This window comes from Suncus etruscus, chromosome 1 (assembly GCF_024139225.1).
Source record: "Suncus etruscus isolate mSunEtr1 chromosome 1, mSunEtr1.pri.cur, whole genome shotgun sequence".
NCBI classification, from domain to species: Eukaryota; Metazoa; Chordata; class Mammalia; order Eulipotyphla; family Soricidae; genus Suncus; species Suncus etruscus.
The window spans coordinates 156,183,549-156,191,921 of record NC_064848.1 but is presented as its reverse complement, the minus strand read 5'-3'; positions in this window follow the sequence as shown (position 1 = coordinate 156,191,921).

Below are 8,373 nucleotides of genomic sequence, written 5' to 3'. Positions count from 1 at the left end.
TGAACTTGCTCTGCTCATGTACTCCCATGTGCAGAGCATGAATTCTAGTCTGGTTTGCTCTTTCTCTCTCCCTCCCTCCCCCACTCTCTGTCTCATTTTGAAGATTTTAAAGATACCTACTCTTGGGGCTGGAGGGAAAGGGTTAAGGTGTTTGCCTTGCATGTGACCCATGCTGGTTTGATCCCTAGTACCATGTATGGTCTTCCGAACATAGCTAGAAGTGATCCCTGAGCACAGAGACAGGAGTAAGTACTGCGTATCACTGGGTGTGGCTGGCTGCCAAGACCAAAACAAACAACAACAAAAAATATACCTACTGTTAGGTTCTTTTCAGATGTTCTAAAACATCTAAAACATGCTTCATCTGCTGAACACGCTTGCTTCCTCAGTGTGCACAAATTGTCTGGAGGTTCTGTAAAACCCAAGGCCATCAGTTGGGGGCCTTCTCTTAGTCTATAGCTGGCTGGGTTCCAGACCTGGGCTGTTTCAGGAGTATTCCCTGTTGATGTCCTTGTATGACCTATCAATTTTGGAACATCCTTTTATACTGGCTGTCTCTACTGAGGTCCCCCCCATATGCATGGGCTTTAGTATTTACTGTGACCTTGAAGGGTATCTGTGTGTGTGTGTGTGGTGGGACTTTCCTAGTTTGTGCCTATTTACTGTGGATACACAGACATTGTCCCAGCTGGGCCAGTCCACTGTGGCCAGACAGTTTTCCTCTAATCTTTGTTCATCTCAGTCTTTTGGGACTACCTAAAACCTCCCTTTCTGTCCCGTGGTCTCCCACTGTTTTGCTGGTCTACAAACACAGTCCTCTCATGTTATTAAAAAAAAAATCCATATTTGGAGCAGGAGAGGGTTCAAGCATAGTGAGAGTACAGTGACATCCCCATACAGGGCACAGCATTACTGACTTGGTGTAGGTCCTCTGGCAGGCCTGGGAATGGTGCATACCTGGGCCATGTGCTACTCTACAATCTGACTCATAGCTGCTCCCATCAGGCCTGTTTGAACCTGTGGGATACCTGGGTCAGGCTATGCCTGGGGAAATGGGGCAAAGTCAAAGCAGCTTGTACTATTTTTTGAAAAGCAAGTTTGAAGGGATCTGCATAATCAGTCATTTTATTGCACCAGATTTACACACACATACACACGCGCGCACGCACACACACACACACACACACACACACACACACACTCACTCACTGCACAAAATGCTCAGTGAGCCTGGGCTTCATCAATGCCTTTCTCACATGAACTCAGTTACCACTCATAACAATCCTAGAAAGCAGATATTGTTGTTATGACACCCATTTTACAGATAAACAATCTGAGGTAGAAGTTCAGGACATAGTTCAAGGACTGGAATGAATGTTTGGCATTTGAATTCCAGTCCTCAGCACAGCGTGGCTTGCTGAAAACCACCATGGCTAGTCCTCATGCCCCCATGATAACTGCAAACTGTTTGGCCTGCACAACTGGGCTGAGTAGTGGATTCTGGGTCTCCTGGACACTGCATCAAAGGTCCTTTTTACACCTACTCGATCCTTATCCTCACCACCACCACCCTCCAAAAAAAAGGGGAAAAGAAAGTTGAGATTTTTGTTTTGTTTTGTTTTTGTGCCACATCCATTGATACTAGGGGTTACTCCTCGCTATGCACTCAGAAATTGCTCCTGGAAGAGGATGCTCCATATCAGCCTGACTTGGATGAAGGAAATGCACAGAATCCAGAATCTTTACATACAGGAATCTGACACCAACAACAGCTAAAGTGTGGAAAAAACTTCACTGGGACCATGGAGACTAACTCAGGGGTTGGACAGACTAGTATGCCTGGAGCCCAGAGTCTGTCTTATGCCAATAAACTTCTGGGGTGAGGCCTTCTTGTAATCAGGCCAAGGATTTTTTTCCCGTTTTCCCCACATTTTGCTGGGCCTATGCAAACAAAGGCGATTGCCACTTTTACACCTTTACTACTGTATTTTTTTTTTAGTACATATCCTTTAAGGAAAAAAAAAACAGTTTAATCAACTTAAAAAAAAATAACTGTGGTAGAGTGCCTGTCTCGAATACAGGCCAGGAATGGGAAGGGGGGGGGGGATTTAGGGTGGGAATGTTGCACTGGTGAAGGGGGGTGTGCTGTTTGTGACTAAAACCCAACTATAATCATGTTTGTAATCATGGTGCTTAAATAAAAAATTAAAAAAAAAAAGAAATTGCTCCTGGCTTGGGGGGGCATATGGATGCTGGGGGATTGAACCACAGTCCATTCTAGACTAGCACTTGCAAGGCAGACACCTTACCTCTAGTGCCACCTCTCCAGCCCCGAAAGTTGAGATTTAAAGTGGTGGGTTAGGACTGAAATTCAGAGCCACGCTCTTAGTCAATGCCTTGTGCTCTGCACAGCATGTGCGTGTGTGTGTGTGTGCATGTGCATGCATGTATGTAAGTGTGCCTGTGTCATCTTGCATGAGGCAACAGGCAGCATAAAGGCAAACTGACTGTGGTGGGACTTCTCACAGCTGAGAAGTTATGTGGGGAGGAAACTCAAGGAGCCAAACACTCAGGTCCCTGTCCCAGACCAGCTTTGCTGCCTCCTCCCTGCAGCTAGTGACCTACCCTGAGTCTGGGGGAGGTCAGTCAGCAGCAGGGCCACAGCTATGTCCTCTCCTAGTCTCTTTCTCCTAGCCTCGATCAAGAAAGCTCAGTTCACTGCAGACAGCAGGGGCTGGGGCCCCAGAAGAGGGAAGACTGTGAAAATAGCTCCTCTGTGGAAGAAGGGCTGACACATCACTCCCATCGCTATTCCAAATGCAGGGAGTGAGAGAGACAGGAGCCACAGGGAATGAAAAGCTCAGGGAAATATGGGGAATGAGGAAAAGAAGAAAAGTGGGAGATGGACTGAGAGGTCTTGGAGAGTGGGCATCTGAGAGGTAACCTGTGGAGTGTGGGGCTAGATGGGAACCAAGGGAGCATGGCAAGAGGGAGGTAGCTGAGCAAGGAGTTGAATCCCTGGGGCTGTCAGGGGCAGGCTATGAGTCTTAGCCTAGGAGGTAAGGAGGTTTGGGACAGAAAGGTCAGGAGCTACAGTCAGGAGCTCTACTTTCATGGCCTTTATTGAGGGGGCTGGTGCTGGAGTGGGTGTGTGCCCTCCCTAGGCAGCTGGCCTGGTGTCCTGGAGTGGGGACAGGTGCCCTGACTCTTCATGCCCTCTGCCTGAAGATGGCCAGCTGGCCCATCCCCCAGTGCCAGTATCCGATTCCAGGCGATTCCCTGGGGGACCTTTGATCTGGAAAGAATGAAAGTGACCGATCTGGCAGCTGCCCAGGGTCCAGCCATGTCACTGAGACTTGGCCTGGGCTGCCCCTGCTGCCTTCCCGCCCAGAAGGCCATTGGGCACTAACTCCCTGTCCTCATTTCATTCCCTGATCCATCAAGAATTCCTACACATATTCATTTGAGCCTTTACTCATTTGTTCATTCATTCCTCAAGTTTGGTTGGTGGAGCAACTGGGGTGGGAAAGGCAGCAGGGCTAGAGAATCTGTGAGTGTGTGAGTCTTCCTGTCATGCTCTTTTAGGATCCCCTCACCCTGAAAAATGGGGTGTTTCAGAGACACATCCCAGAGAGCACTGTTTGCAAGAAACAAGAGGACAGAGACAGTAAAGATGAGGGGGTGGGGTGAGTTCCAGTAGGCAGATAGGGTGGGGAATGGAAAGGAGAGATGGCAGTCCTATCAATGTTGGCTTCCTGGAGGAAGTGGCATTTGAACTGGATTCTGAAGATCTGCAGAAGATGGGAGCTTGCCAGGCAGATTGCCAACTGGAAGGGAAGCTTTGGGCAGAGGGAGGGACCAAGACATACATGATGGCAGAGGGGCCTTGAATGGCCGTGGGAGGCAGGCCAATGTTAGTGAGGAACTCATGGTGAGTGGGATAGGTTTGTTCCAGCAGGTGCCCATGTGGACTGGGAGAGAAGGTGGCAGCCTGGTGAGTTTAGTGCTGGTCTTCAGATTCAGGTATTCCTAAGGAGGGCAGCTAGTATCCCTACATCACACCCACATCAACCCCAGTTAGTCTCCAATAGGCTTCAGAGGAAGACTAACTTGTCCAGGGTCTGTAAACCCCAGCCCCAGCCTAATGCCCCCAAGATGGGCCTGGCCTCCTCACACCCTGTTGGCTCTGAGTGATGAGGCCTTTTGCTGGGCTGAAAGCAGACACTGCTGGGCTGCAGCCCCTGGGGAAGGTCTGGTGAGCTGCAGCACTGGAGCTTGGCTCCTCTTATCCTGGAAGCCACTGAACTAGGCCCTATAAATAGCTGGGGAAGGAGGAAGGGCAGCTAGCCTGCCTGGGCTGGAGTGGTCTGGCCTTTGGTGGGAAATTGTCGGTGGAGGGACAGGAAAAAAGAACCCAGAATTTTAGGCCCGATGCCATGCCGCAACACATTAGGGTGCTGCCTCTTCTGAGTGTCTGGTCCTCAGGCTGTGGCAGAGAGGCACATGCAAGTAGGCCCTGTTGCTCTAAGAGGAGGCGCCTTCCTCCAGCCTTCCATCTTCAGCCCCTTTCCGGAGGTCCAAGGGTCAGGATATGAGCCAAGAGGCTTCCACCTGGCCTTGAGTGGCCGAGATACCATGTCTCCAGTCCCTGATGGCCCAGGACAAGTCATGGCCAGGTGCTTACTTGACCAGGACCTCTATCTCCATCTCTGCAATGAGTGCCTGGTGGGGTGAGGTGTTGGAGTGGGTCCATGGAGACACAGCCAGTGCTCAAGGGACTGGACCGGAGAGGGAGGATCCTAGCAATGGAAAATGTGAGTTCAGTGGCCTTATCTGGGCTGGAAACAGCTGCCCCCACTCCACACCCTCCACAGCCCCCGCCTCTGTGAGGAGACGGTAAGCCCCTCCGCTTGGGGATCTGTGATGTTTGTTCTCTGCAAAGCTGGAGCCATGACCCAGGCTTGTGGGAAGTTAGTTCCTTGTTTACTAGGACCAAGAGGGGTGGTGTAACCCAGGTGACCCAAAGCTCTGCTCTCTGTACCCCTCCCCAAATCAGATAGCTCAGAAGACTTTTGAAATTTTTAAATTTATTTGGGGGGGGGGCACATTTGGTTGTGCTCAGAGTTTACTCCAGGATCTGCTCTCAGGGATCACTCCTGGCAGTCTTGGGGATCAAACCTGGGTCTGCTGCATGCCAGGCCAGTGCCTACCCACTATACTATCTCTCTAGCCCAGCTCAGCAAACTTCAAATGAAAGAATCTAAGGATTAGTCCCACATACCAGAAGAGTCTTTTGTGCTCATGTGTGTAGTAATGTGGATTCAACCCAGGATCTCCCACATGTGAGACATGTCCTTTAGCACCAAGTCATCTTCCCTGGCCTGATCTGTGCCTTCTACAGAGGGATTTTTCCCAACATGATATGGGACCTGGGTGCCTACTAATGTGCACATAGGCTGCAGGCCAGGCATATGTTCTGAGTGTGCAGGTGCTTTACATGTCATAGCTTTCATATCTGTTCCCATCCCAGAAGCAAGCACATCAAGCACATAGACACTTACACACATGTACTCACACATGTCCTCACATATATGTGTGCCCTGCACAGTGCTCCCTGGGATGGAGATGATGTTTCACAGGGGGGTTGGTAAAGGGAATATGAATGACCCAGGAGGTAGGAGTCTCTTCCCAACCCTCAGGAACAATGAGGCCTGGGACAACTCCCAGGCAGGAAGAACTGAGGGTGGGGTGGAGGAGGGTGCAGAGCCCTCTGCTTCTCTCCTGAGTCCTAGACATGAGGCTCCAATGCAGCAACACCCCTTTCCACTGGTGGCTTCCGCTTCTCCAGTCTCCACCGTGACTCCTGCCTCCTTTTGGCTCCTGAATGCAGCAACCTGGCAGGAAAAGATAAATACTAACTCTGTGACCCACCCCTGTGGGTCTCATAACACGGCAACAGTTTCTAGGAACAAAACTAGGTTTTAGAAGATGAGTGGGGAAGCAGGGAATGGGATGTTTGCAGAGTGAGGGGTCTAGTACCAATGTGACTTTTCCTTGGGGTCCTGTTTAGTTTTTTTCCATTGGGATGTTTATGAGAAGTGGGTCTGGCTGCATTTATGGGCCTTCCAAACCACCAACTTGCACCCCAGTCCCGGGAGCTGGCCCAGGAGAGGTTGCCTGGAGGGTCTGCCTGGTCCCTGACATGCTAGTCTGAACTCTATCTGGAAAGGGCTGGGAGGGAGTCTCAGGGCAAAGGCTGGTGTGTGCTGCCTTCATGATGAAGCCTGTGTGCTTAAAGCAGGCCCTCACAGACACCATCCCATCTAAGGAATCCTCTCTGTGGGCTCAGGGACTGCTATCTCATAGCCTCAAGACCCCAGGCTAGCATTTGGGAGCCATCCTTGACTTCTCTCCTCCAGTTTCTCTTTATATTGAGGACCAGCAGCCAGGCTGAGCCCCCTTGCTGAGTACTGCCATCACTCAGAGTTGACTAAGCAAGATCTAAAGCCAGTCATTCCAGCTGTGGGGAAGATGAACAGCTGACACAGCATGGATCTCTGGTGAAGGGGTCCAGGCCTGTGTGCAGTTGCTGTATTCAGCACACCAGGGACAGAGGGATAGGGTATAGACAGAGCTACAGATCTTTGGGGGGGAAGGAGCCATTCCACATGTTCCCTTCAGCCTCTCCCTTGAACATCACTCCAACTAGTATTCTCAACCCCAAGGCATAAGGCTGGCAGCAGGGGGATGAACCCAGGGGACTCTCAAAAGAGCAGGATGCGGCTGGAGATGTGAGATATCAGCGTGGTCTAATGCCCAGAAAGGGACTAAGGTGAAAGAGGACAGGCTCTGGAGCCCCAGGAACAAGGGGCTGATCATTCAAAGGATGATAATTAGGGAGGATGTGGACCGAGTGAATCCGGAAAGGGGAGGAGAGAGCAAGGGGATACACTGCTGGAGGGCCTCCTCTGTGCTGTCTATAGGAGCTTTCAGGGCAGCAGTGATGTGTTATCTGGACTTAGCTGTTTCCTGGAAAGAGTGCTAGGACCTGTACAGAGGGGAAAAGGATCCCAAATCTCAGTCAGGGCCCTGAGTTTCTTCCTATGTCTGCAGCAGAGCTGTGGGACCTAAGACCAGCTTCTGGCACTTTCTGGGCCACAGTTTTCCTATATTGGGATCAGGCCTTTACCTTCCTGGCCTGGCAAGAAAGCACTTTGTTAATGTGAGTTGGTAGATAGAGGATCCAGAAGACTTGGAATCCAGAACTAGCACAGAGCAGGGGATTTGCTGGCAGAGGAGGGGTCAGAGCCAGGCCAGGAGGAACTGGGAGGGTGGGAGTCAGAGCCCAGCACGGTAGGCACCTCCTCCTCTACTGACTGACCTCAGGGCTGGTGAATGTGGAGGGAGTTTGCTGCCTCATCAACCCTCTCCTCCCTCCCTTCCCTGGAGCTGGGCAGGAGCTGGGTCTTTAGGAGGAGTGGCTTGGGGGAGGGGGGTTGCTGGAGTCCCAGGGCCTGGAGCACTGGCAGCCACCCCACCACCCACCAGTCCTGGATACTATCAGTTCTTCCTGTCCTGCTTCCCCTCTACCCCTTGTTCCCACTTCCACTCCCTTTGCACCCTTGGTCTCCACTGCCTTGAACCCAAGTGCCTCCCAAGAGCTGAGGGGTGAGAAACCAAGGGGTCCAGCTGTTTCTGGCGCAGTCAGACTCCCCAGAAGTCCCAAGGAGCCGCACCCAAATATTCACATGGGACATCTAGAGTGACTGCTTAAGTGAGGATGGAGCCTAGAGGGCAGTCTCTGATTAGGGTCCCCATCCCAGAAAACAAATATGGACCCCTGAGGCACCTTCACCCCCAGCCCATGCCGTACCTTCCCAAATCTGCCAGACCAGTCATGTGCCCATGTATATAGCAGCTGAAAGAGGGGGCTTGGACCTCCTGGCTCCCTCCCCCAGACCTGTGGGATGGGGCTGTGAGTGCAGAAGTAAGAGGCAGCATCTCCCCTCCACCAAAGATTCTACCCAGAGAAAGAATGGAGTGGTTTGGCTTCTCTCTCTCTCTCTCTCTCTCTCTCTCTCTCTCTCTCTCTCTCTCTCTCTCTCTCTCTCTCTCTCTCTCTCTCTCTCTCTCTCTCTCTCTCTCTCTCTCTCTCTCTCTCTCTCTCTCTCTCTCTCTCTCTCTCTCTCTCTCCCTCCCTCTCTCCCCCCCCCTCTCTCTCCTCTCACCACATGCACATGTAACATGCCTTTTGGCACTTGGCTTTCTCATGGGATAATTGCTGGAAGGCTCCGTGGATTAGGTAACCAGTGTTCCTTCCTGTCCCTGTGAAGGGGGAGGTAAGGGGGCACTCAGTGCTCAGCTCAGCATCTG